At 42.8% G+C, this 9,042-nt stretch overlaps 1 long non-coding RNA gene across 1 annotated transcript; it reads right to left on the reverse strand.

Annotated features, from left to right (window-relative positions):
• Positions 1–7,875: 7,875 nt before the first annotated feature.
• Positions 7,876–9,042, reverse strand: LOC309824424. Its single transcript, XR_014296926.1, has 3 exons — positions 8,932–9,042; positions 8,490–8,529; positions 7,876–8,220 (listed from the first exon to the last, which is right to left on the reverse strand). It is a non-coding gene; the product is annotated as an uncharacterized lncRNA (long non-coding RNA).

Consider the following 9,042-nt stretch of genomic DNA (forward strand, 5'->3'; position numbering starts at 1 on the left):
TTCCCTAAAAAAGCAGTAAGAATGCACTACAATCAGTAATAAAAATCATCAGAGGGAATAGATTTGGAAGAGTTTGTGTGGTATCACATCATCATCCTTAAAGTTCTCACCTCCAACTCATAATCTCAACCTTCCTCAATCTGCAGGTGATCTGGAAGGCATGGGATTGAATTCACTGAAGGGCAGCCCACTTTTTTATTAAGCTTTCTATGTTGAGGTACTTGTAGATTCTCACGCAGTTGTGAGAAATGATAGAGATCCCATGCACGCTTTACCCAGCTTTTCCTAATCTTGCAAAATTATAGTGCAATGTCCCAATCATGATGCTGACATCAATACAGTCAAGACACAGGACTTTTCCATCACCAGGATCCCTCTTGTTGCCCTTTTATAGCCACGCCCACTTTCCCTCCACCCTCTCAGGCTCCTTAACCCGTAGTCACCACTAATCTTTCTCCTATTTCTATAATTTTGCCATTTAAAAATGTTACATAAATGGAACCAGACGGTGTACAACAATTTGGGGTTGGCTTTTCTACCCAGAGATTCATTTGCGTTGTTGAGCTTATCAATAATTGATTCCTTTTTATTGCTGAGTAGTATTCCAGGGCATGGATGTACTATAATTAACAGTACATGCTTAACAAAATGGTGAACAGTTTGAAAGACATCTGAGTTGTGTCCAGTTTGGAGCTATTATGAATAAGGCTGCTATAAACATTCATGCACAGGTTTCTGTGTGAACTTAAGTCTTCACTGAGCTGGGATAAATTCTCTGGAGTGCAGCTGCTGAGTCATACGGTAGTTACACGTTTACTTTTTAAGAAATTGTCAAACTGTCTTCCAGACTGGCTGTCCAATTTTTCTCCCCACCAGCAGTGTATGAGTGATCCATTTTTTCTGCATCCTCATTAGCATGCGGTGTTGTCATGGTTTATTTTTAGCCAAAGCCAGAAATCCAGTTTAGGACAAAAACTGCTAGCAAGACTTCCAAATTTAACATATTTTGGTATTTTTAACACTACACAGCGATTAAATAAGTATATAATTTATATATTTATATATAAACATTAGCTTGCTTTGGTTTAAACTCTACAACTTAAAAGCTCTGCACTTTAGACAAATTACTTAACATCTCTGAACCTCAATTTCCTGATATGTAAAAACTACTCCTGCCAGGTAAAGAACTATATTAAAGTAATAATGTGTATATAGAGCATAGGATAAAATAAGTGTTCAATGAATGCTAATTCCTTTCCTCTACATCACTCCGTTTGATCCTCATATATTCTAACCTACATGCTTCCTCTCAATCCGTTCCCAGAACCACTTAGAACCACTGCTTCTGTTCAGTTTTATAGCTCTGTCGCACCTCAATTCAGACGAATATGAAAATTGTTTAAAACTCAGTTAAGATGATGGAACAGAAACAGCATGATACTGCTTTCAGGAAACAAGTTCAAACCCAGATCAACCGCCTACTGACTGTGTGAACTTGGGCCATTATTTCACATCTCCAGTCAACACCACTGATGGTTCATCTCTTCATCTTTAGAATGGACAGAATCAGACCTGCTTTACCTGCCCTCCAGAGGTGCTGAGTTCAAATGAAAGAACTATGTGAAAGCAACTTGTAAACAGTGAAGAGCTACACAACTACATGGCTAGCAGAATAAGGCAAGTTATAGAAAACAAAGTCCAGGGCACCAAAGGGTCTCATTCATTCTGCCATAGAATGTCAAGGTAGAAAAATGGCGGCAACCACAATGACTTCTGAGTCTAGGATGGTGACGCCCCAGAGGATGGGGTGCAAGAAGACCAGAGTACAAATTCTCTTTTGTTTTTATATAAATAATTAGAAATGAGTTCACCAACACCCTTACTTGATCTTCATCAACAGGTTACCCAGGCACCCAGGGGTGGGGGAGATCTGAAGGGCAGAGGGGCTAACAGTGCCCCCAACTGTAATAGGGAAGAACAAATCTGACTCCATACTGGATCTGTTTCTTTTACTTTAACCTTTGTATTCTGTTGCTTTTGCTACAAGTTAATCACAAGAGAATGTTGCCTGTTGCCTGAAATATACAGGATAGCCCATTCTCAAGGCTCTGACCTTTAAAGGTATAACATTTTCCTATTCATATAGAGATAAAAAGTTGCAGAACAGAGAATAGCATTTGTCTTGTTGGAGGTTTATTGAAACATTGTGACCAGACCTAACTGGACAGCTGCAAGAACAAAGGATTCCAGGCACCGAGAAGTCTGCAACAACCAGCCACACCCCCCTTCCCTTTTAGTAAAAGAAGTCTGAAATCTAACTCGGGGTAAGATGGCTCTTTGGGACACTAGTCCACCATCTTCTTGGGCTGCTGGCTTTCCAAATAAAGTCACTATTCTTTGCCCCAACACCTCGTCTCTTGATTTATCGGCCTGTTGCGCAGTAAGCAATATCAGCTTGGACTCAGTAACACCACCACGAGCTCACAGAGATGAGCTTGACTGAGACGTGTTATGGTTTATCTGGCTCCGTTAGGTGGAAGCAGATTGTACAATCCAGTGGCAACTAAACTAACCTTCACCAAATGGACAAAGGGCTTTAAAAGATTCCTGCAAAGAACCTTATATTGAAGATAATTGAAAGAATACAGGCAGAAACCATCAAAAAGAAAATGACAGAATTGATACTCTTCCTGCTCCACGTTAAGCACTTTAGTCCTAAAGCCATGAAAAAAGGCAGAATCACAGACAACATGAATCCAACAGTAAGTCAACTAAAGTATTTTTAAGTGACTGAGGCTATTTAAAGTGTGGATTTGCATCCACACTTGATAAGGCTGAATCTCACCTTTAAATATTTAAACCTATTATTTAATTTTTCTTTATCTTGCCCTTTTGTAGTTTCGCTTTTGCATAGGTATATAATGTACATAATATATCAGTAAAGTAGTGCAGGTATATAATTTGCCAATAAATATCCTTTAAATGTTTTACTCTTGGGGTGCACAATTAAAACAATGAGGAGACCACTGACCTAGGGTATCCTATTTCTTTCAGATGTCATTTCTCCTAGTTTAGACCTTTGTGTTAGACACCAACAGACCACCACACATGGCCAAGATGGCATGCAGGTAGATTTCCTCTGCCAGTTTAGCAGGTTGCTCTCACTAAGACCACCTCCCCATACCTTTCTAGAGCCTCTAAAGACAGACGGGAGACTCTTCCTTCACCCTGTCAACATTGAGGTCTGGAAGTCAATCTCCTCATACAAATCTCTATGAAGTCCATGGGCTGTCAACATCCCCACATTCCGCAGCTTTCAGGAATGTACCTGGCATGCCAGTCTTTAACATTGTACAGCTATGCCAAAAAGGAGAGCTAGTGTTTATTAGGCACTTACTGTATGCCAGACCCTCAATTAAGAGCCTCATGTGAATCATCTCACCACAGGTTCATCATGACATTGTGACAGACGATTATTATCCACCTTGTACAGAAGTGTAACTGAAGCCAAGGATGGTTAAGTAATTCTCCCAAGATCACATGCTGATAGCTGCTCTAGTCAAGATTCAAAATTGTGCCTCCGACTCCAGAGACGTGCTCTTAATCACTGTGTTATGCTACTCGCCATGCGTAATAATAGCTTTATTTGTATGTACTAAGATTTCTTTAGAATGTACTCAAAATTAATTTCTCAAATTTGTCTCATTCCAAATGTGATGTTGCTTCATCTTGGGATCAAATATTTACCAGAGCACATCACTGATCTTGTAATAAACAAAATAAATTACAATTATATTTACAGGAATTGTTCTTACAAACAGATTTTTTAAAATTTATCTTACCAATCCTTGAAAAAAAACTGCTGTAAATTATTTCTAACATGAAGCAGGGTATAAACAATAATACAATAAAATGTATCTGGCTTACTATTTGTTCAGATGTATCTGAGGTTATAATTTAAAACTCCTAGCATCCAAGGCAATGAGAAAAATTCAGTGTGTGATCTAGTTGTTTCCTCGTATTCAGATGTTCTTGCCTGTGTACACTGAGGACACTTGAGTTCTCTTCTCAGATGTTCTCATTACAAATACCTAGGTCGTGATTTTAAAAGCACTATAATTTACAAAGCACAGCCCACACCAAGTGGACTCAAATGCCACTTTTTTGACATAGCTATTTTAACCCTGATGAACCATCATATTTATCCTTATGAATACTTCTTTAAATATCACTGTATCTGAAAAAGGAAAAATTCAGCTTTCAAAGAAAAAGCACTTCAACAGCCCACATATAATTCGTATTTGTAATAAAGCAAAAATAGCCGCTGATTAGATTATGTAATTTTATTGCTAACATCATCTTGACTTGACTAGCACAAGATTCAGAGAACTTAACAATGTTTGGAAAAGCGGAAAGAATTACTAGGAATGTAAGGAGGCAGTTTCTCACTTTATTTATCCCAGATTAATAACAGTTAAAGTTGCCTGGTTTCTTCCTGAAAAAGTTTTTTCACCGTTTTCTCCACAAGTTGGAGTTTATGGAAATCCTCTCATGGATATACTTTATTACTCCAGTTTAACACCAATTTGAAAAAAAAATCAATGCTTTTTGACACCAGTTATGACAACATGCATTCATTTAGAAAGAACAGTGGTATAGTAGGTTAAAGGTCCTTATATTTTAACCCAATATGAAAAGTCAAGGTAGCTAGTATTTTCTATATACAAGAATTTGTATATATTTCCTTGATGGGAATTCTTCACGCAGTGAAAAATCTATTTTAAAAATCACTGAATTGAAACAAACAAACTCAATCTATTTGGTTTTGCAGATCCAACCCATGCCTCTCCTGTTATACACAAAGAGCCAGATGCTGCCTAAGGAAACTTTCCTTTTTAGATTTTATGTTTCTGCGTTCCTCCTGTGTCATATTTTGCATCCCTCTTTAAGCCATCATTTCATAACTGTCATGAGAAAAAGCATTCACTCATTTTCTCTGATTTTACATCTTCACAGAATTTTTTTTAGTTGGACCACAGCAATCTTATAGGAAAACTCCATTTTCTGGTAGGTTCTACAAAGGGTAGAATCTGAATGTCCAGTGCACTGTCTGTTTGTCACCCAGCACAAGTAGGGACTCCTATTACCTACAAAGGTATTAGGAAAGTGCTCCCAGCTGAAAGTATTTATCCAATTCCAATTGTCGTTTGAAAGTCTAAAATACTAAGGGTGGTACTGTTCCAGGAGCTACTGTTTAAAACAATGCAATGCCTGTTTAGAGGGAAAAAATCAGTACTTGAAAATCTGAGTTGGTTTAAAAAATAATAACTATGCATCCAAAAAAGAATTCTTAGAGAAACATTTATATGCCAGGCACATGTTTTTAATTTTAATATCATTAGCTTACTGAAATAAATATGTAGAGTCTAATAATTGTTTTCTATATTTTGATATTTTTACATTATTCTATTATAGTGAGTTTGCAAAGAAGCTAATGAATAACAATGAAGGAAAAATATGTATCTGTCAGGACAAAGTTGCTGTGGTTTGTAGGCACTGCAAAATGCTGTGTTGAAAAAAAATCTGTTAAAAAGTAATTGAAAACTGCTCTGATTTAAAAAGAAATGAATGTGTAGCCCTATACGATAATGTCAGATAAAAAGTAATCGTGTTCCCCGTACAGTTGTGTTTGTTGGCATTTATATAAGCATAATAATGCTTTCAGGGTATTTTCATAGTTGTTCACTTAACGTGGGATTAACATCAAAACCTTTATAATTATTTGAGATCACGAATTTGAAAGTGATGTGGTAAAACATGTTAATGGTTAAAACACTCTAGCAGTTTTAATACCAAACAGATTAACACACATGAAAGTAATATAATTTGTGCACTGAATAATATGTCAAGCCAATTCTTTTGGTGAAGAGAGAATTCTTTCTAGCTACTGCTTTGTATTTCTTATAGACATACTAAAGCAATCAGCTAGAAAACTGCATGAGAGATACACATAGGTGTGCACGACTCACGGACTTGAAATATTATTCTGTGTCTTTGTCATCGCACAATTTCATGAAACCATCATTTCTGAAGTTCGCTTTAAATAAAATTGAGAACCATAACATGACAATCTAGAAGAATGAAGGTGGGATTATAAAAAAAAAAAATGCTAAAAGAGATTGCTAATGGGCAAGAACAGCTACGGATTTCTTTTATAACCACCAGCAAAGAAATGTAGATCCTTAATGCATTAGAAGCATATTTTAATATGCACCCCAGAGTCTCATAAAAATATTTCTTTGCCTCAACTTTCCCATCTGGACAGGAGAGGAAAATGGGTAGTCATTTAGAAAATAATATGAAACTGTGGATTAATTACCCATTTTGCCCATCTTTCTTGAATTCGTATGAAAATGGACCTCACATCTCAGACCTAATTATATTATAATCCTTGTTGCACTCAGCTACACAGGTCAGGGTGGGGTGGGAAATCTTGGAAACTATACTGAACGTGACAAATGCAGGTGCCTCCCCCCAGACACGGAGACTGTGTATTAAAAGCCGGTATCTGTATAACTTCAGCTCCGCCTGAAGGGGCGGGGGTCGAGGAGTTAAATCATGTGGTTTCCACATATACAGAGAAAATCCATAAAAAGAGATTTATTATCATATTTTCTTTTTGAAAAGTAGTATTTGTTTTTGACTTTAAAAATGCTCCTCGGTATAAAGCAAATATTACAATTTTGTGAAACAGCAGCCAAGATATAATTATCTGTGAAATATAAGGCTTAGGACCTGGTTCGAGTTAACTACTGTTCTGCTGAGACCAACTAGGCTAGCCCGCAGTGGCCGAAGGAGCAGGTTCAAGGAGGACTGGGCGGCCGCGGGAGCCGGGCCAGACGCCTTGGAGCTTTATCCTCCTGCAACCGAGTTAAAGTTACTTTGCACAAAAAGTCAAACAAGAATAAGCAGCCATGGAAAACGGCACGGAGCCGGCTAGTAGGTTTAACAGCGAGAGAGCGGGAAATCCAGGAACCGCCTGGAAGTACTGGAGGAAAATGGGATGGGATGGACGAGAGGGGAACGGAAGAGGGGAGAAAGGAAGCTGGGCAAGGGCACACCCTGGATTCCACGTGCGCGCTGCACGGTGCGTTACCACTAGGTGCGCCCCAGCCGCTCGGCAGGGAAGGAGAAGCCCTTCAACTCGGCTCCGCGCGCCTCCGCACCGGGTGCAGGAAAGGCCCGCGGCCCGGCCCCCTACCCGCCTCCTCTCCACCCCCCCCCCCCGCCCCTCCCCGCGCCGGCTCCGCGGGTCCTTCCTCCGCCGCCCGGTGCGGAGAGAAAGCGGGCGGCGGCAGATTTGCTCCGGTGGCACCGAAGCCACAAGCCTGCCCGTAATTGCAAAGCAAACAAGGCTGAAATATTGGATTGGTCTCAATCGTGACAAGATCTACGCTTTTGCCGCCAATTTGTTTGTGCAGCTCTATTTAAAGGCCCTTGATTGAGGAAATGTTGAAAATAGCGGGGAGGGTTCCCTAATGAGACCTCGGGAGGGAAGCTGGGGGGGGAGGGGCGCCGTTAACCCCTTCCTGCCCGCCTCGGGCGAAAAGCCCCGGAGCCGAGCGGGGTTAGAAGGGGGAGCAGAGGTCCGTCCCGTCCCGCCCCGCGCTGTGACCTCCCGCCCGCCGCGGCCTAAACTCCGCCCGCGCTCGCGTCTCCCCCCCGCGCCCGCGGCCCGCGCGGTTGGGGCCCCGAGGCCCGGTGGCGCCCTCCGGCGCGACCCGGCCCTGGTTGTCGGGCTGGGGGTCGCGGCGGCTGGAAGTCAAGGCGAGACACGCAAGAGGAAGGAAGAGAAAACACATTTATTGCGCGCAGCCTGTGCGTCCGGCGTCCATCCCCACGCGCGCCTTGATCTCATTCATCTTTCATGCGCATCCTCGCGGCCGGCGTAGCTACCCCATTGCTCAGATGCGGAAACCAAGACTTAGAGAGACCAGTCCGCGGCGTCCGCCCGGCCAGCTGTTGCTCCACAGCTCAGGAGGCGGAGGGGCCAGGGGAGACCAGGCCGGGCTGGGTCCCCGCTCTCCATCCCACGCCGGCGAAGCGGAGCCCTCGGACGTGCGGTCCAGCCGAGGAGCCTTCCCCTGCTTCTCCCGAGGGCTTGGAGATGAAGGTCTGTGCCCTTCGGGACGACGTCCGCCTCCACCGCTGTTTTGGTCGCTTTCAAAACAAAGAAAATTGCAATCCGATTGCAACTGGGATACGCAGAATTCACCAGATTTCTCTGTCATCCTTTATACAAGTTGTTTAAGCACCTACTGGGTACAGTGCCTCGATTGGGCTCTCAGGGAACCCACAGTCACAGGAGGGGAAAGATGTGTGCCCAGAGATCGACCGGAGAGCAGATGGGGGTGGGGGAGAGGGCATCAGAACGGAGTTCAGAAGAAGGGAGACCTGATTTGCGGGAGCAGAGAGAAGGAAAGCCGTACCTGGAAAGGCTTCCTGGAGGAGGTGGCATTTACTCTGGGCCTAGAAGAAACCAAGAAGTGTGGATTCTTTAACATGGGAGAGACATGGGTTGTTTGCCAGCTCCGCTGGCAAGCCGAGGGGTGCCAGACACACAGCTGAGGACAATGTAGGGGTCACACTTTCGTCACCTGCTGATCCCCCAGCTGCCCCTCTGACTTGGAGAACTTGAGCCGATCGAGTCCTGAGCAATAAGTTCCAGTCTCTCTTAGGACTGAAAACCTAGGGCTTGCAGATGACACCAGTGGCTAGACTTTGACCTTTCAGGAGCCCTGGACTTGGGCCAAAAGGGACTGTTAAGGGCAGGCAGGGGCAGGAAAATGGCACTGGGGCACTCTCCCCAGGGCTCTTATTAGAGCTACACGTTCCCAGGCTTTTCCCAGAGGGATGTGGTCAGAGATGTACCTTGGCCAATCAGAAGTTTGTCTTTCTGGAGTCACAGCCAAAGGTAGACTGGGCAAATGGAGACCCCGTGTGGGGGGGGGAGAACTGGCTCCGTTGGTACTTCCCCAAGAA

Source organism: Grampus griseus, assembly GCF_964374135.1.
Source record: "Grampus griseus genome assembly, chromosome: 6".
Taxonomy (NCBI): Eukaryota; Metazoa; Chordata; class Mammalia; order Artiodactyla; family Delphinidae; genus Grampus; species Grampus griseus.